General features: G+C 41.9%; 1 long non-coding RNA gene across 4 annotated transcripts in view; it reads right to left on the bottom strand.

Moving 5' to 3' along the window:
* Nucleotides 1-21,449, bottom strand: part of LOC307188547 — a 114,189-nt gene that overhangs the window by 3,455 nt on the left and 89,285 nt on the right. For all 4 annotated transcript variants that reach the window (XR_013828983.1, XR_013828984.1, XR_013828985.1 and 1 more), the window contains 2 exons: nucleotides 9,586-9,999; nucleotides 8,961-9,071 (listed from right to left, as the gene is read on the bottom strand). This is a non-coding gene — a long non-coding RNA (uncharacterized lncRNA). The remainder of the gene's footprint in view (nucleotides 1-8,960; nucleotides 9,072-9,585; nucleotides 10,000-21,449) is intronic.

Here is a 21,449-nt window from a genome sequence, read left to right as displayed (position 1 = left end):
AGTCAGATTTCTTACTCTCAGAGGAGGGAGCTACAAATGTGGAAACGCAGAACACTCAAACTTATGGAGTTGGAATGGGGTAAAAGTATCTCTATAAAGTCATGGTTTTTGACATATGGGTGGATGGATAAACACAGATAATACAGAAAATCACATACATATAAGTGTGTGTGTAGGTACACAGAAACCTACATATATCCTCTAGCTCAGTCCACCGAGAGGGGTTTGGAGCAGTGAAACCCCAAAAGCAGCGAGCATACCTTAGAGATCAACTCTTAGTTTCTAAATAACATTTTCTCCTAAGAGGAACTGGGGCTTCTTGGGAAAATGGCTGATTCTAGGGCTGGGGAAGGCAAAGTACAAAATGAACTAGAGCATCTTCTTATACCAGAGAGTAAGGAATCATTCACGGAATGAAGGGGATACACTAAATGGACACAGATACCAGCTTGACGGGCTCCCGTGGGTCAAATCTGGGATAATTTGCCATCAAAAAATTAATTTGAGTAATCAAATTAATGACAAATTAAATATGAAAGCATGGGTTCACACTAACATAATAAATGAATACACCTTTGATAAAGAATGGGATTTTTATACCCTTTCAAGGTATCTTTCCACAAAATAAAATTATTTAAAAGGGAAAGGAATAACTCCACAGGAGAGAAACCTGACAGATAACACCTTAATCAACTGATCAAATTGAATGTCATCAGTAATGGGACAAATCGAAATCATGTACCACTTGATAAGATACAATGTGAAGAACACAACCTAAAATTGAGGAACAATCTACAAAAGAACTGGCCCATAATTTTCAAAAGTGTCAAGGTCAATAAAGCCCAGAAAAGACTGCACAATTGTTCCATATTGAAGGAGACCAAAGGGACATGAGAAGTAAATGCAACATACAAGTCCTTTCTTTAATAACAGCCTTATGAAGATAAAATTCACACCACATAAATTTCACCCTTTCAAAGTATACATTTCAATGTTTTTTTTACTACATTCACAGAGATGTGCAACCATCACCACCATTTAAGAACATTTTTATCACCCCAAAAGAAACCTTGCACCCATTAGTAGTCACCCCCATTCCCTCTCCCAACACCCCCCAATCCCTAGGTAATACTAATCTACTTTCAGTCTATGGATTTGACTATTTTGGGCCTTTCATATAAATGGAATCATATCATATGTGATCTTCTCTAACTGGTTTCTTTTGCTTAGCATAATATTTTCAAGGTTCATCCATGAACCTTGTATCATGTATCAGCACTTCAATCCTTCTTTTCTGGCTGAATAATATTCCATTGCATGGAGATACCACATTTCTTTTACCTATTTATCAACTGATAAACATTTGAGATGCTTCCATTTTTGGACTATCATGAATAATGCTGCTATAAACATTTGTGTATAATTTTTTTGTATGGACAGCATGTGATTCTGAACTGGGGGTCATTGCCAAGTGGCTGGGACATTTGACAGAACTTGAATGGGATCTACAGATTTGATGATAGTAATGTTTCGGTGTTTAGTTTTGGTGGTTGTATCTTGGTAATGCAAGAGAATATTTCTTGTTTGTAGAAAATATACACAAAAGTATTTAGAGTTGATGGGTATTATGTCAGCAGCAAACTCTCAAATGATTCTGGAAAAATAGTCATTTGTACTGTACTCACAACTTTTCTCCAAATTTGCAATTGTTTCAAGAGAGACAGAGAGCTCCTGAGAGAGAGACCACATTTATATAAACAGATGCTAAAAAATATTTGATAAAATTCAGGAATTACTGTTAAATTTTAAAATTGTAAAAATATCTAATAAATGGATATTTACTTAGCAAATACATACTTGTTTTGACACATATCTCACACCAAAAACCAGTATCATGTTTAATAATTAAACTTTAAGGTATTCCTAAAGTCAGGAACAAAGCAAGGATGCCCATTACCACCACTATTATGTAGCACTGTTCTTGAATTTCTAGCTAATACAATAAGACAAGAAAAAGATATGAAATTCAAAATTAACTTAGAACACATTTCAAATGAATATGAACGTTTAGCAAGCTTACCAGTTAAATAACACATACACACACACACAAAAATATAACTTTTCTATAAATCAAGAATAATCTGACAGAAGACATAATCCAGAACACATCCAGTTATAATGAAATACAAAACTAAAAAGCAAATAAAACTGAGAAAATTATTTGCGATAAATATTCTTTGCACTAAAATAACTACTCTAAGCCATCTAGCCATTAAGAAAAATAAAAATGCCCTAACAGAAAAATGAGCAACAGATATGAATAGTTAATTCTCCAAAAGATAAAGTTAAAATGGCAATAGACAAGCAAAAAAATGTTCACTCTCACTACCTATTAAAATGCAAATAAAACAATGGAATATCATTTGTTTTTGTTCTTCAAACCATCAGACTTTATGATTATGAGTGCAAGTGTGTAGAAAAATCGGTGTTCTTATTGTTGCTAGTAACACAGCCATATTAGTACAATGTTTCTAGAAGACAATACGACATATAGAAACAAACGAAACAACTTCAAATGTCATATCTTTTAGCTCAGTAATTTCACTCCTACGAACTTACCTTAATAAAAAATGTATATATATTTAGGTTCTTGACTCACAGACATGGAAAACAAACATGATTACCAAATGAGAAAGGGCAGAGAGGAGGGATATATTAGGAGCTTGAGATGAACAGATACACAGTACTATACGTAAAATAGATAAGCAACAAGGATTTACTGTATAGCATAAGGAACTATATTCAACATCTTATAATAACCTATAATGGAAAAGAATCTGAAGAAGAATATATATTTATAAAAACGGAATCACTTTGCTGTACACATGAAACTAACACAATACTGTACATCAACTGTAGTTCAATAAAAAAATGAAAATAAAAAAATTTAGGTTCATGGATGTTTATTAAAGCATTGATCACAATGACAAAAAAAAAATCAAAACCTAAATGTCCAACAGCAGGGAACTAGTTGAATAATCTACGAAGTTTTGATATGATTAAATATGTAGCTAATAAAAATGTTGTATGAAACATGTTCACAGAGGATGGTTCAGTGCCATTGCAAAACGCCACTGACAGTACATACGCATCCCTGTGCATAAAAACAATTAGGCTTACGTACGTCAACATGTTCATAATGGTCATTTTGCTTGTTCACATTTTCCACATTTCCAAATATTTATTTCATAACCAGAAAAGAAGTCATCACAGCTTCTTTTTTTAAAAATAAAAATAAACTCCGGAAGTGCTAGATGAATCAACAGCAAGAAAAAACAGGGCTTTTCCTCATCAACCAAGTTCATTCTGAATCTAAAGTCTCACATGGCTGCCAACCAACCAAGACTGAGGACTCGCCGGCAGAAGCAGAGAATCAACAGCTAGGGAGCTAATAAACCCATTTTACATCTTGATGTTTGGACAAAGCTTGGAACATTGTGAGAGGTACACTTTAGGAGAGGTACACTGTTTCCTGGGAGAGTCCAGAGGGTTCTGTGATTAATAGCTAAAGGAGATGAGGAGATTTAACCCATTGAAGAGTAGAGTTAAGGGGAAGATACAAATGCTCTTCAAATTTCCAAGTGGCTATCATGAGAAAGAGAGATTAGATTCATTATCGTAGTGGTTCCAAAAACAGATCAAGGACCAATGCACAGAAATTTCCCAGATAGCATCTAGGGACAAGGCAAAACTCTTCCAACAATCAGACTCACCCCACAAAGGAACAGGAGGTGAGGCACACCAGAGGTCTTCCTGCAGAGGCTTCCAATTCCTTTTCAGGGCTGTTGCAATGGAGACTGCAGCCCTGGGTAAAGGACTGGACTAAACAGACTCTAAGACCTTGCAGCTCAAAGTGAGGTCTGTGGGCCGGTGGCATTAACATCACCTGGGAGCTTGATAAAAAGTGCGGTTTGTTGCTTCCATCCCTAGACCTAATGAATCAGAACCTGTATTTTCACAAGGTCCCATGTAATTCTTATGTGTATTAATGAGTGAGAAGCAGACCTGGAAGATACTCTCTAACTCTCCAGTTTCTCCATCTGCTTCGGTTTTCAGAGTCTTCTTTTGCTACTCCTCTTCCACGTGCTCTTTCATGGTCTACTAAATAACCATGTAATAATTAGTTAGTAATGGCAGAAGACACGAGGGTGATTTGTGATAGAATGGTATAATGCACTTCCAAATTAATATAATCTGACGAATGATTGTATTTCTTATTGGTGGACATTTATAGGGGGAGGAGTCCTACTGACATCCATTCACAGGTCAATGAGTGTGAGTGCAGCCATGTATACTCTCCTTGAACCCAACGAATGAGAGCAAATCAAAAGCTCTGCCGTCCTATATTGATTCTCATTCACTAGTCCTACACTCTAGGCAGCAATTTTAGGCTGCCTTTCCACCTTTAGGACTCACTGCAGAGGGGACAATGGCATCCTGCCTTCCAAGTGTCATGTGTGCATTCATTAGTCCCGTCCTCTGGGAAAACCCTATTCTTGTACAGACATAACTTTGCAACTCTCCACGGCTGATAGTCTAAAACTTCAAACAATAGTGGAAACATAACCAGACCTCAAGTATAAGACAAGAACCAGAGCATTTAATGACAGCTAGATGTTAAATGATGGGAAAATTAGACCTCACTTCTCTGGTAGCTTTTTCTTCCAGTCCCCAACTCACCATACTTTATGCCGTGGAATAACCAACTGCTTCCAGTGCCTCATAAACACCATCCTTTCCACGCCTTCCTGTTACCTCCATCTGGAATGCCCTTTAGATTTGTCGTTGCCTGGATAACCTCTGCTCATCCTTTAAGATTCAGCTCAGGATGCATCTGCTCCTTCAGGAAGCCTTCCTTCAACCCCAGGCTGCATGACGTGCCTCCCTCCTACACCCCGCTTGAACTTCCATTGTATCATCTTAGACTAAGTGCTAGCCAACAGAAATCTTTAACGGGAGCCACATAATTTTTTTAGTAGCACAGTTTTTAAAAATTAAAAAGAAACAGCTGAAATTAACTTTAATTATGTGTTTTATTTACCCCAGCATATCCAGAATGTTATCATTTCAACAGGTAATCAATATCATATTAAAAATTAGTAATTAGGTATTTTACATTCTTTTACCATTTCAAGTCTCCAAAAGCCACTGTGTATTTGACATGTACAGCACATCTCAATTCGGACCAGCCACATTTCAAAAGCTTAATTAATAGCCACTCATGGCTAGTAGTGACTGCACTGGACAGCCAAGCCTTAAACTGAAATAATCTGCTTATGGGTTTGTCTTCCCTACTGGAAGGCAAGCTACTCAAGGGCGAGGTCAATTTCTTGCTCGTAGTTTCGTCAGTGTTGCATCAGAGCCAGAGATATATTGAGCACTCGGCAAATGTTTGCTCAATGAAACTGACCTGAAGGTATTTTGAGAGAAGGTGGAATTCTAGCAGCTGCTCAAATGTAGAGCAGCTTATGTGTACTTACAGTAATAACGGTGATAGGAAAATGGCTAATATTTTTGTCTTGGACCTCGTTCTATGCTCTCTAAATGTATTATCTTGTTGGGTCCTCACAACAACCCCATATACTATGCAGCATTATAACCTCCGCTTTATGGATAAAGAAACGTGCCTCAAATCATACAGCTACTAAGTGGAAGAGCCAGGACTTACCGAAAAAGTTATTGAAAAACAAAGTAAATGACAATTAGACGCACACACACATTGCATAATAAATAAAAAGTCAAAAATAAACTATATTCACAGATATTATAGGCCTACTTCGACAGGTAGACCTACCCTTGAATCTCCTTTACCACCCTCACCAGCATCTTTTCTGGGGCTTCTTGATCTGCTGAGTTTTGCCTTATCCAGGGGGTACCTCTTTCCAAGTTTCTGAACCAACTCCTTCTGGCTTGAAATTTCGTATCTTTCATACTTGCCTTCTAAGCTACTTGCATCCTGCCTGTCTCGTCAAAATGGCAGCGCTTTTCACAAGCCACTCCAGTGAAAAGTCACCTTTCTCAGTGCCTAATCTTCTCCCAGGATACGGAGGGAGAGTGGGGGCCTAAACTGTTTTCCTCCACACGCTGCCCCCAGAGGACCCCTCGGTCTCGCTCACGTGGCCTGGGGGAGGGGGAAGTGAGCCATCACTGCTGATGTGCGCTTTGTGTAAGGGAACTAGGCTGAACTGTGCTTAAGAAAAATGACGCAGATTTCAATTTTTGTGTGTGAGTGTGTACAAAAATTCCATTATCTCTAAACCACAGGAACCAGAACCACATCTGGCAAAGGAAAGAAAGCTGGAGACGCGAGGAAAGAATAGATTAGGAGAAGCCTTGAAAACAGGCCACCGCGTTTAGATTTGATGTGGTGGGAAATAAAAATCCCTGGAGGGTTTCTGAGCAATGGAGTGATGTGATGAAAACAGTGATTAAGGAAGATGAAATGCAAGTGGGACAAATCAAAGGGAGGGACCAGGGGAGGCAGTCTTCTGGGCGTTGGAAGGCAGGGAGAGCGAGAGAGAAAGCATGGGGGTTAGGGGCAGGAACCAGGATTCTCTATGAATTAACCTATGCCATCCGGAAGTCACTTTACTACCAAGTTACCACCAGTTTTTTAGGCTCATCTCCTATTTGGGAAGGCAAAAATCAACCCACAAGGAGCTGAATACTGTCATTAAAATGACAATAAAATTTCCTCTCTGTGAATATAATGATTTAACTGTATGTGTGCCCTGCTGAGCAAATAAGCTTTACCATGAGCCTGTAGAACGGTTTGCAGGGCAGAAATGGAGCTCAGAGAAATTTATATTAGGCCCTTATTCACCAAATAAACAAGCCAGTGAAAACAAAGCAACTTTTTTTTTTACAGAGAAAGACAAATATCATATGATATCACTTATATGTGGAAAAAAATTAGACAAACATTTACAAACCACAAACAGACTGACAGACATAGAAAACAAACTTATGGTTACCAAAGGGGGAAGGGGGCGCCCATGAGCTGAAGGAATAAATCAGGAGTTTGGGAATAACAGATACACACTACTATATATAAAACAGATAAACAACAAAGATACACTGTATAGCACAGGGAACTATATTCAATATCTTGCAATACCTATAATGGAAAAGAATCTGAAAAAGAATATATATAGATAGATATATATATATAACATACAATGTTTATATTTTATATATATATAAAACTGAATCATTTTGCTATACACCTGAAACTCACACAACACTTTAAATCAACTATACTGAAAAAAACCCCAAAATTCTTTAAAGCAGCTTCATGTGGATGAAGCCCATGGGACAGGGTAGAAATGGCTGTCCCCAAGGTGGCAGCCCCAGCCCAAGAGTGCCCCAAACTCACTGCCCCACAGGACTCTGAAAGCATCCTTTACAAGTCAGATTCTACAGTGGCAGAAATCCGCAGAGAACTTGGGTTAACCGACACTATTTGCCAACGCCCCATGCCCTAAGCCATCATGTTCTCTAATTCTGGCTGCAATTTTAAATGGTCCAGAGACTCAAAAGCTATTTTCATTCCAGTTTAGATCTGGAAAGAGCCTTGGAGAATATCTAAACCTATAGTTTAAGAATATTTTCAAGCTGGACACAATGGAAATACAATGGATAAATATCAAAATGAGCTCCTTGGGTAGGGACTGTTGCGAAAGGCCCAGAATTCCACCTACTCATTCTCTTCCTTTCGCTACCCTAGCCCCTCTCTCCCCACAGCTTACACACGTTACGGCAGACCCTGAACCCCTCCCCAGGACCTTGGGGCTGAAAAGAAAGCAGTCTGCAAAACACTGAAGAGCCCACTATTTTTGTTTTGTTTCCGCTTCTTGTGACAGATGAACAAATTGAAGCCCGGAAAGCTAAAACGGGACTTCCATTTCCAGCCACTAAATAACTCAAAAAGCCGCATCTTAGAAACCCCTACAATGCTGGCTAAATGCAAATATCCATTTAAATGCATCAAATGAACTCACAAAGGCATAAATTCCTCAATTTGAAAACGGCTATAACGTAAGACCCAGCAATTCCATGTCCAAGTGTGGACCCCAGAAGAGTGGAGATGAACCACTGGGTCATGGAATCATTTAGTAAATTGCAAACAGCATATTTTTTGGTGTGTGAAATAGACCAGACCAAACTGGATTATAGCTGAATAGACAAGGGTGAGTAATTATTCTGAGAAATTTTATTACACATACACTGTGTATACACACAGACACACAGAAATGTAGCACACGTATGTGCTGGGTTTCCATGTAAAGTGTATGTTTAACTGTGGGCGTAGACAAAACATTTTGAAAAAATGCTATTTTTGAGAAGCTTTTGTATGTCAGTACAGGACATAAACAAGAACACTCATCGAAGCATTGTTTATCATAGTGCAAAATTAGAAACAATCTCATTATTCATCAACAGGAGAATGGAGATAGATATAGATGGATAGATAGATAGACAGACCGACGTCTGTTCACAAATCATTACAATATATAGTAGTTAAAATGAACGGATCAGAGCTTTGCTGCCGAAATCTAATGCTAAATTAAAAAAAAAAGGTGCAGAATGATATGCACGTTGTATTTAAAGTTATTTAATGTTTTAAAACATGCAAAACAAGAGTACCTATTGTTGAAAACATGTATACGGAAGAAGTATGAAAGCACGCAAATTCAGGACAGTGTTAAGCTCTGGGGTAGGAGGAAGGGAAATGGGGTTAAGGAGGAATCCACAAAAAACTCAGCTAGGTCTGAAGCGAACTCGTCCAAATGTCAGGATTGCCTAGAACTCAATGGTGGCACACACAGTTCTGTTATTATATTGTCCCTATTTGTTGTTGTGGATTAAAAACAATTTTTTTGTAAGTCACAGATACTTACCTGAGACCAGATGGCTGACGGGTGGGGTCATCTGGAAGAAACCCAAGCAGGACCCCGAATCTGATTTCCATTCCAGTCCTCTTTGCACGTGGCTCTCAGTTCAGGATCTGCCTGCAGATGCAGGATTTACATCATTTTGGTGTTAATCTTAGTAACTTATTTTTACCTGAGAGATACTGTTCCTCACGGCCCATCAAGGCCACATCTGCCCTGGCCAGAAAGAGCACAAAGCGCACTTGCTCTGTGAGGCTGAGCTGTTGCTTCACAGTTTGTCACTTGGCTCTGTTTTCCAGCTTCGCTCATGCATTGCAACAAAGTGCTGAGCCACTGAAAGGCTGGTAGAGAGATGGTCTAAACATGCAAAAAGTATATGCAAAAAAAGAGAGAGAGAGAAACAGAAAGGAGAGGGAGAATCATGTGCATGTGAGGAAATAGACAAAGTCAGTCACAATCAATACTGCTCAGGAACCATAAAACACACAGGGGGGTTATTTTAGATGATGGGAAGAGCTTGAAATAATGGCATTTCATAGTCTTTAAGTGCAAATACACAATCTAATGGGAAGGGGTTTGTTAGCATTTTTTCTAGTCTATTTTAAGACAAAAACAAGAAGACAAATGATACCTTGGCAATGACTGCAGAGTCTTATGCAGAGAGATTTATTACACCTTGGAAAGTTCAGGGCAGTGTTTTCTGTTTTCTTCAGTGGCTTAAAACAATAGAAGTTTGTTTTTCATAGCGAGTCTGCCCCAGGCTCTTCTCAGTATCATCATCATCTTAGCTCCAAACCCAGGCTGATGAAGCATCCACTCTGGAGAATTTTGGGATGTGATGGCAGAGGAGAAAAAGAGAGATCTCGAGGGTGTCAGGTCAGCAGTTGAATCCTCAGCTGAAAGTAGCACATGTCACTTCAGGGCAGTGGTTTTTATCATTGGATCCTTGATGCTCTTCAAGTTACCTAAGAGGCTCTTCCCTCTTTTTCTTCTCTAAGCATAACTTCCGGGTCAGCTTTTCAGGTGCATGAACCAAAGCTTTCCGCTGTTGGAGAAGAAGATAACTCTTGTAGTAGAGTGCCCGGAACAAACCTTCTCTGGAGTCAAGGAGTAAACTGTCTATGTTTTTAGATACTTCTCACCCTGGAATGCCTACCTGTTATCATGAGCTATGAAAGTATTCTTTTCATACTGCTGGAGAAAACTCACATCTGTGACAGAATTCCTCCTGCTGTCTCGAGAGCCAATATAGCAACAACTAACATTTACTGAACACCTACTCTTCTCGGGAAGGCACTATTGCTAGCCCATTTTACAGATAAGAAAAGTGAGATAGATACCAGAAGGTTAAGTAATATCCCTCAGGTCACCCAGAAGAAGTGGTAGAGCCAGGATTTGAACCTAGGCAGTTGGTTCTAACAGCCTGGGCTTGTAATACGTGCCACACTTTATCCAGGAGGTGCTATTTAAAAATAACTGAAGGCAGCTATTGAAATGACAGCACCAGGTTATGTTAGGAGCCGTGGGGCCTCTACTTCAGATACAGGGGGTCTAGGAGGGAAGTATTCACACACCAGTGAAGGTGACAGTGGTTTGATAAAAATCAGAATCCTTTCCTTAGGGCTCGTAGCAACCTAGAACATTAGCTTCAGGGCTCCTGTGTATTCTACCCTACCTAAGTTATGGCTAATTTCTGTTATGCCCCTCAACCCCCAGAGAATGAAAATGGAGATGGACTTGGAAATGATATCAGATAAAAGTCAGAAGTCTTAAGCTTGAGATTGCCACTTAACTAACTACATGGATTCATTTTCCTCACCTTCCTCATGTGTGAAATGAGAAAAAGAATTCCTGCTACATAGGTAGTGAGAGTCGAATCCAACAGAGGCACAGAGAACTGTGATTGTACGCATTCACACTGTTGACCCAGGAACTTGTTTTCCCTTTATTCCACAAGTCAAAGGGAAACAACAAAATGCTGTAAACATGTATGAAAGACTCATGTGAATGCCCAAAAGCCTTCTATTGTAGAATTAATATTAACCTGGGTTAAGTCATTTTCCCTTTTCTTTCCCCATCTATAAGAGGAGGGATACTAATCACTGAAGTCTCTTCCAACTTTGATACTGTGTGATTTGTTTCATCCCAGAACTAGGAGAAGTGAACCAGAGTTTTTAAATGGTAGTTTGGCTCCTTGCGGACCACCTTGCCCTCTTAAGGTGAACACATGCCTAGGGTCCCACCAATCACACAGGACCCATGGGAAAATCTAACAGCTCCAAGATATGATTCATTGCCCCCAAGTCTATGTGTTAAAGAGAACTGGATTCTGCACCGGAACCAGGTGGGTATCTGGTTTAGCAGGGAACCTGCTAGAAATGGGGGTGGTGGCATTCCAGCACTTTTGTTCTGGGTAATGCCAGACACATGAGGAATGCAGGACACGACGACCTTTGAGGGAGCTTCTAGCCCTATGATCTCATGTGACTGCTTCACTGATAAGTATCACTTGAAAACGATGTTGGGTATGACCAGGCATAGCAGGCTGGGAGCCAGAGCCATGTCCTTCCACAGGCAGACACGTCAAATGTGGCAAATGTAACTTGAAGGAGTGACTGGAGTGTGGTCCTGAAGCAGCTGTGTGCCAGGTGAATGCTTTCCCAGCCCCTCCAGAATAGGGTTGACCCATTCCAGGGGAAGCCAGCCCCCTGGGGAGCCTACGTGCTGTGGCTGAGAACGATGGGTCCATTCTCAAAGGGAAAGGGCATGATCAGTCGCTCTGATCACAGTCTGTTACATGGACCCTCCCCCAGCCATCCCATCCCAGCCCGAAGCAGATGATAGGAACAGTCACCTATGCAGCATGGAGCCCTGTCAGCAGCCTGGAGATCCATCATAACGCCCGCAAGCTGAGTGGCCAGTGCGGTCACAATGAGATGAGCACGGGTGGCCTCCCGAATCACCATGCACTGGACGCCCATTAATAATTCAGTCTGTGCCTCTAGCAGGCCGTGCTCATCCCTGCCTAAGGGCCTCTGCACTGGCTGTTCCCTTCTGAAAAGCCTGGCCCCCGGGTCTCACACAGCTGGCTCCTTTCTGCAATTCAAGTTTTATTTCCAGTATCGCTTCCTTAAGCCTTCTATGCACACACCCTCCCAAACTCTCTATCACAACACTCCATTTTATATTTCATATAGCACTTCTCATTATCTGGAATGGTTCTGTTCATTTATTTCTCTGGTTTATTGTCTATTTCCCCTGTAAAACGTTAATGAGAACCAACGTCTCCTGTGTCTTCTCCAACCTGCTCTCAACACCTAGAAAAATATCTAGCAGATAATAAGGGATCAATAAAAAATTAGCAAAATGAATGCATTAGTTAATGAGTTAATTCCATCTAGGACAGGTGTGGACCAGCCCAAAGAGGGCTCCCCTCTCCATGCTGTGTAGCAGTGGTAAGAATTCACGGCTCCAGGGGAGCTTTCATAGACACCTCTCCCCATTTCATGAGCCATCCTCTGTCCTCTCCCCCATTAAAGATCTGAGAATCACTCTCTGACCCATAGGGATTGGCTCCCGACATCTATATTTTAGGAATGATTTTGGTTGCAAAGTAACAACAATAACAACAACCTATTGTAGTGCACTGTAATTTCAACGAAGGGGTTATCATTTTTCTCAAGAACAAATCGGGAGGCGTTGGGCCCGGTGTCAGTGTGGCAGCCCTGCTGTAAAGACATCTTGCCTCTCCCTCCTTTAGAATCCCTGCTCCTAGCACACAACTTTCATCTGGTGCTTGTCACATCACAGTCACAAGATGACTGTGGCACCACCAGGCATCACGTCTGAACTCCAGAGAAGGGAAAAGCAAAGGGAGAAAGAGCCGTGCCTTGTGAATTTGTTGTTCCTTCTTATTGGGAAAATAAAAGCTTTTCCAGAATCTATATCCAGCCCCCTTCTATTTACATCTCCTACCTTAGTACTGGGTCACAAGGCCACCCCTAGACCAGTTCCTGACACAGGGCAATGAGATCACGGTGACTGGTTTATAGTGTCACACTGCATCCCCTGGGGCTGGAGAAAAAGACCCATTTTCCATGAGATCAAGGTGTTGCCACACTCTGCCGAACAAACCGATATATCATAACTAAATGGCCTAGAGCGGACGTTTCACCCAAAATTAGAGCTGAGGCTCACATAAACTGAGAGTGAAAAGCAGATGCCTTGAGCCATCATGCTTCTGAAGTTTCTGAAGCTTTGGCTATTCCAAGTGTTTAAATTCCATCAGATGCTGAAATATCTACCCAATATATTTTCTTTTTTTTCTTAAGCTGGCCCAAAGATAGTGTCTGTTATTCAAAACCAGAGGGTCTTCGTTACAGGAGCATCTAACTACCAGCATCCTGCATGGCCCATCAGGCTGCGCTGCATGGTTGCTGTAGGGTGTTAGACAACCCATTCCTATCTCCCTCAGGAATGACAGCCCTTTGGACCAAACACTCTGCTCCCCCTGCGGTGACCCAAACGCTGAGACGTTACGTCATCAGCCTGACAACCTCCCCCTCTTCACCTTCAGACAGTATTTGCTGAGATCCCCAGTGTACAGGGAGGCCCGCTGGGTACTAAAGGCCTGCCTTGTGACAGAGGGATGGGGTTTGTGCAATAACACCATACTCACTAGTGGAGGAGATGTCACATCTCACATCCATGACAAAGGCCGAAACATATCGGGCCTTCTGATTGTGAGCCCAGTACTTTTTTTTCTTTTTCAAGCCATCTGATTCTCCGGGACATACACACACGCTCTCCCTCTCTCCCCCTTTCGCTCACATACATATACACAAAAAACAGTCACCTACACCCTCACAATTAAGAAAGATCCTAATGGGGCTTCCCTGGTGGCGTAGTGGTTGAGAGTCCGCCTGCCGATGCGGGGGACACGGGTTCGTGCCCCGGTCTGGGAAGATCCCACATGCCGCGGAGCGGCTGGGCCCGTGAGCCATGGCCACTGAGCCTGCGCGTCCGGAGCCTGTGCCACAGCAGTGAGAGGCCCGTGTACCGCAAAAAAAAAAAAAAAAAAAAAAAAGAAAGATCCTAAAGAGTGAAAAGTCTGGCCAGTCCAGCTTAGTATTCCGCCCCTGCTAATCAGCCATAAGGAATATTTGGTGGAGATTCTAAGAATTGTCACACAAGTATCTAGAGAGAGATCTCTGCAGGTCTCTTGCTCTATTTCCTATACATTTATTCTACATTCTTTCCCAATGTATATATCTCTTCAACTTACGCAAGTTTTAGACAGGATTTCTCAAAATGTGTTGCTTGCAAATTACAGGTTTACATGGACAAATGGTTCCCTAATCAGATGACTTTGGATACACCTGATTAAAGGAAGTTCAGTGCTTCTTCTTGAAAGACACTGCAAAGCCTTCTGTATTCCAGAATGCATGATGAGTAGCTGCAAGAGGGATGCAGTGTGTGGCATCTTTCAAATTTCTTTAACCACTGAAATTTCTCCCTTGGTGTATGTTGAAAGGCTGGTGATGCAAGAGATAAGCTTTGGGAAACTGCTAGGGGAAGGGGCACAGAGGGGAAATCCTAGAAACTACTACCTCTTTTAAGTACCAAGAGACACAGTGTATGAGTTGGTTAAGTAGGCCCTGTGCCATTTTATGAGTACCCCTAGTGGATGTCAGCAGATCGTAAGAAATGCCACCTAGTCCACTGCTCCCAAGTTCTACATCGCAGCTGCTGTCCTGGGTGAAAAGCACGTTAGTCTAGCGGAGAGTGCACGTGTGTTCTTGGGCTGATCACGTTATTTCTCTGATCATCAGGTTTCCCTCCTTCAAAATGAGCACTCTAGACCACAGAAACGACACCTGTTCACACCATCTAGAAAATGAAACCAGAGGGATAGGAACCAAAACCCATTATTTCAAAATACTTATTAATAAATTAAAGACGGTGACTATGTAATCTGTTGTGATTTTTAAAGACTATGGTCATTTTTTGGCTGCACTGCGCAGCTGGTGGGATCTTAGTTCCCCAATCCCCTCGGCAGTGAAATATGAGGTTCTAATCACATCCCTGTATCCTACCTCTGTGAAAAAGAAAATGGTCTTCTGTGTGTCCAAGGGAACAAGAACATTAAAAGGCACATGGTGTAGTAGGGGAAAAAACCTAACAAGGGCATCAGAAGACCAAAATTCTAGTCAAGCCTTTAGACAGCTATTGTTCTGAGTTGAATTGTGTCCCTCCACCCAGTTCATATGTTGGAGTCCTAACCCCCAGCACCTTAAAATGCAACTTTCTCTTGGAGACAGGGTCTTTATGGAGGTAATCAAGTTAAAAGGAGGTCATGAGGGTAAGCCCTAATCCAATATGACTAGTGGACTTCTAAGAAGAGGAAACTTGGACACAGACACACCTAAGTGGGAATATGATGAGAACAGACACAGGGAGAAGATGGCCATTGATAAGCCAAGGAGAGATAAGGCCTGGAACAGGTCCTTCCCTCACAGGCCTCAGAAGGAACCAACCCTGCCAACACCTTGGTTTTGGACTTCTAGCCTCCAGAACTGGGAGACAATAAATTTCTGTTGTTTTAGCCACTCAGTCAGCGGTACTTTGTTACAGAGCCCTGGCAAACTAATACAGCTGTGTTCTTGGCTACATCTTCTAATATCTCTGGGTCTCAGTTTCCTCACCTATAGCATTAGGGGGCAGATGACCTTTGAAATTGCTTTTATCTCTAGTGGTTAGTGGTTAAGGATGAATACAGCCTCTCACTAGTTCTTCTGAGATATAAACATGTACCATCTTCTGAGAAAAGCTTTCCCTCTTGTCTACAGAACAATGGATTACAGACAACCTGACACCATCTTTGATAATCCTGTCTGGCCATCCAAATTTATATTTCAGTAATGACTTTGGGAAGCAAAAGAAGGAAGAAAGGAGGGTCAAAGTAACTCTGATGAAAGGCTACAAACGGATAAGTTCATCCCTTTCTACAGGAAATTCATCATTTGAAAAAACTGGCTTATAACAGATTCCAAGGAGGTGCTGGGGGGGGTGTTCAGATGGAAAGAACAATAACAAATGTAGGTTTCATGACACCATTCCCCATGGCAGAACCTCTGTCAACAATAAAAGCACACATTCTGTGCTCTCTTCACAACTCATTTCTGGGTGTTCTCTTCCCCTCTTCCTCTCTTTCTTTCTAGTGTTTATCATGAAAGAATATATGTTTCAGGCAGAACTATTGAACTGGGTGCTACTATCCTGTTCCATCTCACCAATAAGCCAGTTAATAACAATGACTTTGTGCAACCTTTATTGACCTCACATCAGTAATATCATCTTGGTATAAATCCCAGGCTATTAATGAACCTTCAAAGCCTGGAATATAGTATTAATGCCAGAATCATAATTGGTAAGAAGAACATTTTGGCAACTGAAATCGCAATTCTAAATGCTATAAAACAGAACTGATGTGCTAGTTCCCCTTCTCTTTAACTCACTGAATGTATACTCTCCTGCCAAAGGAAATATGAAGATAAGCATTCTAGTCTATGATATGATTTAAAAAATTTTTTTTTCTTTTCTTTCTTTTTTTTTTTGGTACGCGGACCTCTCACTGCTGTGGCCTCTCCCGTTGCGGAGCACAGGCTCCGGACACGCAGGCTCAGCGGCCACGGCCCACGGGCCCAGCCGCTGCACAGCATGTGGGATCTTCCCGGACCGGGGCACGAATCCGCGTCCCCTGCATCGGCAGGCCGACTCTCAACCACTGCGCCACCAGGGAAGCCCTATGATATGATTTTACCATCACTAAGAAGCAATGATAGGGTGACCTTCTTAAGAAGCAGCTGGCTATATTACATTAATATAGTAGCATCAACTATATCAAAACAAAAATCAACATACTTGGCAAGCATCAATCCCACATTTAAATGGACAGTGCTTATATTAGTCAGGGTCCCCATAAGATGGAATACTCTAATTAGATCATTCAAAGGCTTATTTACCAAGGAACCTTTTACAAAGGTGTACGCAGGTTGAAATAAAACCACAAGGAATTGTGGGCAATAATCTGGGGTTGGGAGCTCAGCTACTGTTACCAACCCTAGGTACAAGGAGACAAGGAGAAGGGGTTGGCAGAACCTGGAAAAAGAAAGCCATAAAGAGAAGACTGCCTTGAAAAGAGTAGTGGTGTTCCATCTAGGGACCTTGCCAAGGTGTCCCCACAAGGACGGAGTAAGGAGGATAAGTACTCTGACCTCACTCACCCCCCTCCCTTCAGTGTTCTGCCAGGGCTCTCCACTGATCAAATTCAACCAGAGACAGAACGGGGTGCCCACTGACGTGGTCCATAAGAGTCAGCCTGTGAAGACCAGGGTGAGTAGATCTGCAGGGGCAACTGGGTGACATCCAGCAGAGTGCTACGTAACCCAACAAACTCATAGAAATATTTGTAAATTTTGTAAGAGCAGAAAATGTCTGCTCTTGTTCACCATTTTATCCCCAGCTGTGTCATTCCAACACTAACTTTCCAATTCTCTGACACCGACTGGGTGCCCAATAATTTAATTCAATGTGACATTAACTACCCAGAGTTAGCACAGACCCCAGAAGGTAAGGGCTCAGTCCCACTTCAGACACCAGCTGCAAATGGGGTCCCCAGACGACCTTCACTTCTGCCCAGCCGACTATAAATCTGGAGGTACCCACAACCCCTACTCAGGTTCAGTAATTTGCTAGAACAACTCACAGCTCAGGGAAGCTCTCTACTTTCTCTTACAGTTTTATTATCAAGAGTACAACTCAGGAACAGCCAAATGGAAGAGATGCATAGGGCAAGGTACAGGAGTAAGTAGGGCACAGAGCTTCCACACTCTTTTCAAGGGCACACCCTCCCAGCACATCAACGTGTTCACCAACCTGGAAGCTTCTAAATTTACTAAATCTTTGGCCATTACTGCTTGAACTCGATCTCCAGTCCCTCTCTCTTTCCCAGAGGTTAGAGGTGGGACTGAAGTTCTACTCCTCTAGTCACATGGTTGGCTCCTCTGGGGACCAGCCCCCACCCTGAAGCTTTCTAAGTACCCCATCTATAGTCACCTCATTAGAATACAAAAGACACTCCTATCACCGGAAATTCCAAGGATTTTAGGTGCCAGGAGCCAGGACAAAGACCAAACATATCTTTTTATCATGCCACACCAGCACGTTGTATCACAGTGTCTGGCACATAACAGACACTCTGTATTTGTTAATGAATGATACAGTCTCCAGTGGGTCACTCTAAAGTTCCTTCTCCTTTCCTTCTTTCCTTTTGAAAGACGGTTAAATTTTTTAAGCCAAAACTATACATGGCTTTAAGCTGCTCCTTCCCCTCTAGTCAGATTATCTAGAGAAGACAAACCCTAACTGGCTTGCAGAATCCTAGGACATTTCAACACCTCTGATACCCAAAGCAAAGAGAGACTCAAAGGAGAAACAGTCACACAGATTTTTTAGAGAAGGAACCTAAACTACTGATATACAACCTGCCCCAGTCTCCTCAGAGTTGTATCCCTTCTTGTCACCTTCACTAAAAACAGATTCTGTAGTCCTAAACAGAAGTAGGAAGCTAGGGCTGGACATTTGCTAGAGGAGGTACGCTATTTTTGCTTATATAATATATTGTACAACATGCCACCAAATGGACTTTATTATGTTTTGGATAGTTTCCCAATGAGACGAATCCCACCTTATACTTTTAAAATCCCAAGGTAACCAGCATTTTACATGTCAGGGAAAACTGGATCTCTACCAGGAAAATATCTGAAACCAGGGATGAAGAAAATACAGAACATAGTAGAGATATTCTAAATCCATTAACAGGAAAAAAAAAACACCCAAAACCCCACAAAACTGAAAAACAAACAAATCCATTCCAGGCTGATATGCCTTGAAAATACAGTATGAAATTCTACTTTATGTAGCCCATCAAGTTCTCAGGGCAGCACCCTCTCGCCCGCCTGCTTGTAAGCCTCACAAGCGTCCTATTTAATAAATCACTTCTTATCTATCAAAAAAAAAAAAAAAATGAGGGTTGGGGAAGAGCAGTGAAGTTTTCCATCCATCAGTAGACCTAGCTGTCAATGGGACTGGACTGTCGTGAGGCTTCTCTACAGCAACAGCCTCCTAATATTAACAAAATGAGCCAAGCCCTATGACCAAAATCTGAAGCCTCAACCTAAACAGTTATCCAAAGGCTTGATCAGGTCCCTTTGGAGAATATTTTTAGGCTGTTCACACACCCATGACCCATCTTTCTGGGGAAAGGGGCTCCTGAATTTCCTCAGCTGAGTGTCCTCTCTGGCCAGTGCATCCTCTGTGCACGGGACACCTCCTTTGATGAACAGCATCGTTTCAGGCACTGATCAGAAAAGGCGTCCAAGAACAGATTGTGATCACTTGCAAAAGCTCGCTAGACACACCTGATCGTGGAAAGAAATGCCTAAGGCAGTTGTTCTAAACCCAGTTGATCATTCTAAATGACCTACGGGGAAGGGAAGACGGGCATGGCCAGAGGTCGCTGGAAAGAAAGACAATGAGAGAGAACTGAGTGGATATCTGGGCCCACCGAAGTGTACAGAATCACATCTGGAGGTGGGGACCAGGTGTCTTTTTTAAGTCACACCGACCTACCCCACTATCACCCCATCACACAGTGGAAGAGACACAAAATTTTCCTTTTCATATCTCTAAACGATACACTGGATTGGTTAGACTGGAGTTACGTGGGGAACTTTTTCAAAATATACATGTGCAAGACCCTCCTTACCCACCACCCACCTCACCATCCTGAGAAACCTTACGTGGTGGCACCCTATGAATTTCGCAAGAAAGAGCTCCCTAGGTCATTTCGACCCTCCCCCTCCTCCCTTCATCCTGCCCCATCCCCGGTTGAGATCCACTAAACACTAGTTCCCTATTACACTCAATTACTAGAAAGAAATATACTTGGGTCACATATCTTAATTCCCTGCTGACACACCTTAATGGAATTAATATTTAACAATACACACTTGACTTAGATCGGAAATGCCTGATAAAGGTTATCTACTTGAATTTTACATTGTTATACCTTCTGGAAAATCATTTTCAATCATCTGATACATTACTCAACATCCATTACATAAACCCTCACAAAACGCCATGTCTAACAAGAGATGGTCCCCCCCCAGCAGAACACGTCTGTGTCTTTCTAACAGACAGTGATAATGAGATATTGCAAAGCATTTGCCCTGATGCCTCAGCTGCTAGAAAACAAGCCTTTAAAAAAAAAAAAAAAAAAGCAATAACTAATACTGGTGAGGATCCTTGGAAATGGCTTGTAAGACAGCGCTATCGATAGAACTTTCTGTGATGCCAGAAATGTACTACATCTGCACTGTCCGATTCAACAGCCAATAGGCACATGTGGCTCGTGAACACTTTAAATGTGAATCGTGTGACTGAGGAGTGAATTTTAAATATTATTTAATTTCATCTAATGTAAATTTAAATAGCCGCATGTGGCTAGTGACTATATGGAACGGCATGGTTCTAAGGCCACTTTTCATATTTAAACTTAGAGTTAATACATACGCATAAGTAAGATGACCCAAAAATTTGACAGTAGTTTCAACTTAGGTACAAATGTTATGTGTAAATTGTAAGAGTGTCCTCGGCCTTTAGCAATATTATTCAAAAGCATTTGTGCATTTCCAGGGTTGACTATAGAAACTTGGCTGCTCTCAATAAAAAGCAAGCTCAGGTCATCTCTCTGATGCAGCCTGATTTAACCTGACGTGCCTTTTGGCCTGGGCTGTTACTGTTGGAACTGCTGGGACCTGATGGCAGAATAGCTGACCTTCCTCTGAGCAGGGCCACCATAACCCCTCTGAATGGCAGGGCAGTGACATTTACTCTCCCCTCAGCTAGGGACCCTCCCCTGTTCCAACCTCACCTGGTAAAGGGAGGGCAGAAGGTGGCTTTAGGGCTTTGTTAATTCACACCTGGAGGGTGTGTTCTCTTTCCAGTGAAGGGCCCAGTGGGTCTGCAGGGTTTCTCAACCTCGGCACAGGGACATTTTGGGCCCTATAATTCAGTTATGGGGACCGTCCTGTGCATTGGAAGATGTTTAGCAGCATCCCTGGCCTACCCATTAGATGCCAGTAGCATCCCCCCAACTCTCCCAGTAGTGCCAACAAAATATTTCTGCAGACATTGCCAAATATTCACTGGGGGACACAAAATCACGCCTGGTTGAGAGCCACTGATCTAGACAGTAAGTTCTTGGACTATGGGTTTCTTAATAAAGCAGACCCATCTTAGTCTTTTGTTTACTCTTTAAAATCTCTAGTACCCAGCAGATGCCTGTATGTGACACACACTCAATTAAGCACTGCTTGGATGCATGAATAAAAAGCCAACATTATTTTTTAACTTTTTAAATATCTCCCCCAG

This window comes from Stenella coeruleoalba (genome assembly GCF_951394435.1).
Source record: "Stenella coeruleoalba genome assembly, chromosome: 7".
Classification (NCBI taxonomy): domain Eukaryota; kingdom Metazoa; phylum Chordata; class Mammalia; order Artiodactyla; family Delphinidae; genus Stenella; species Stenella coeruleoalba.
The sequence above is the reverse complement of the archived record's forward strand: the minus strand, read 5'-3'. Positions and strand labels throughout refer to the sequence as shown.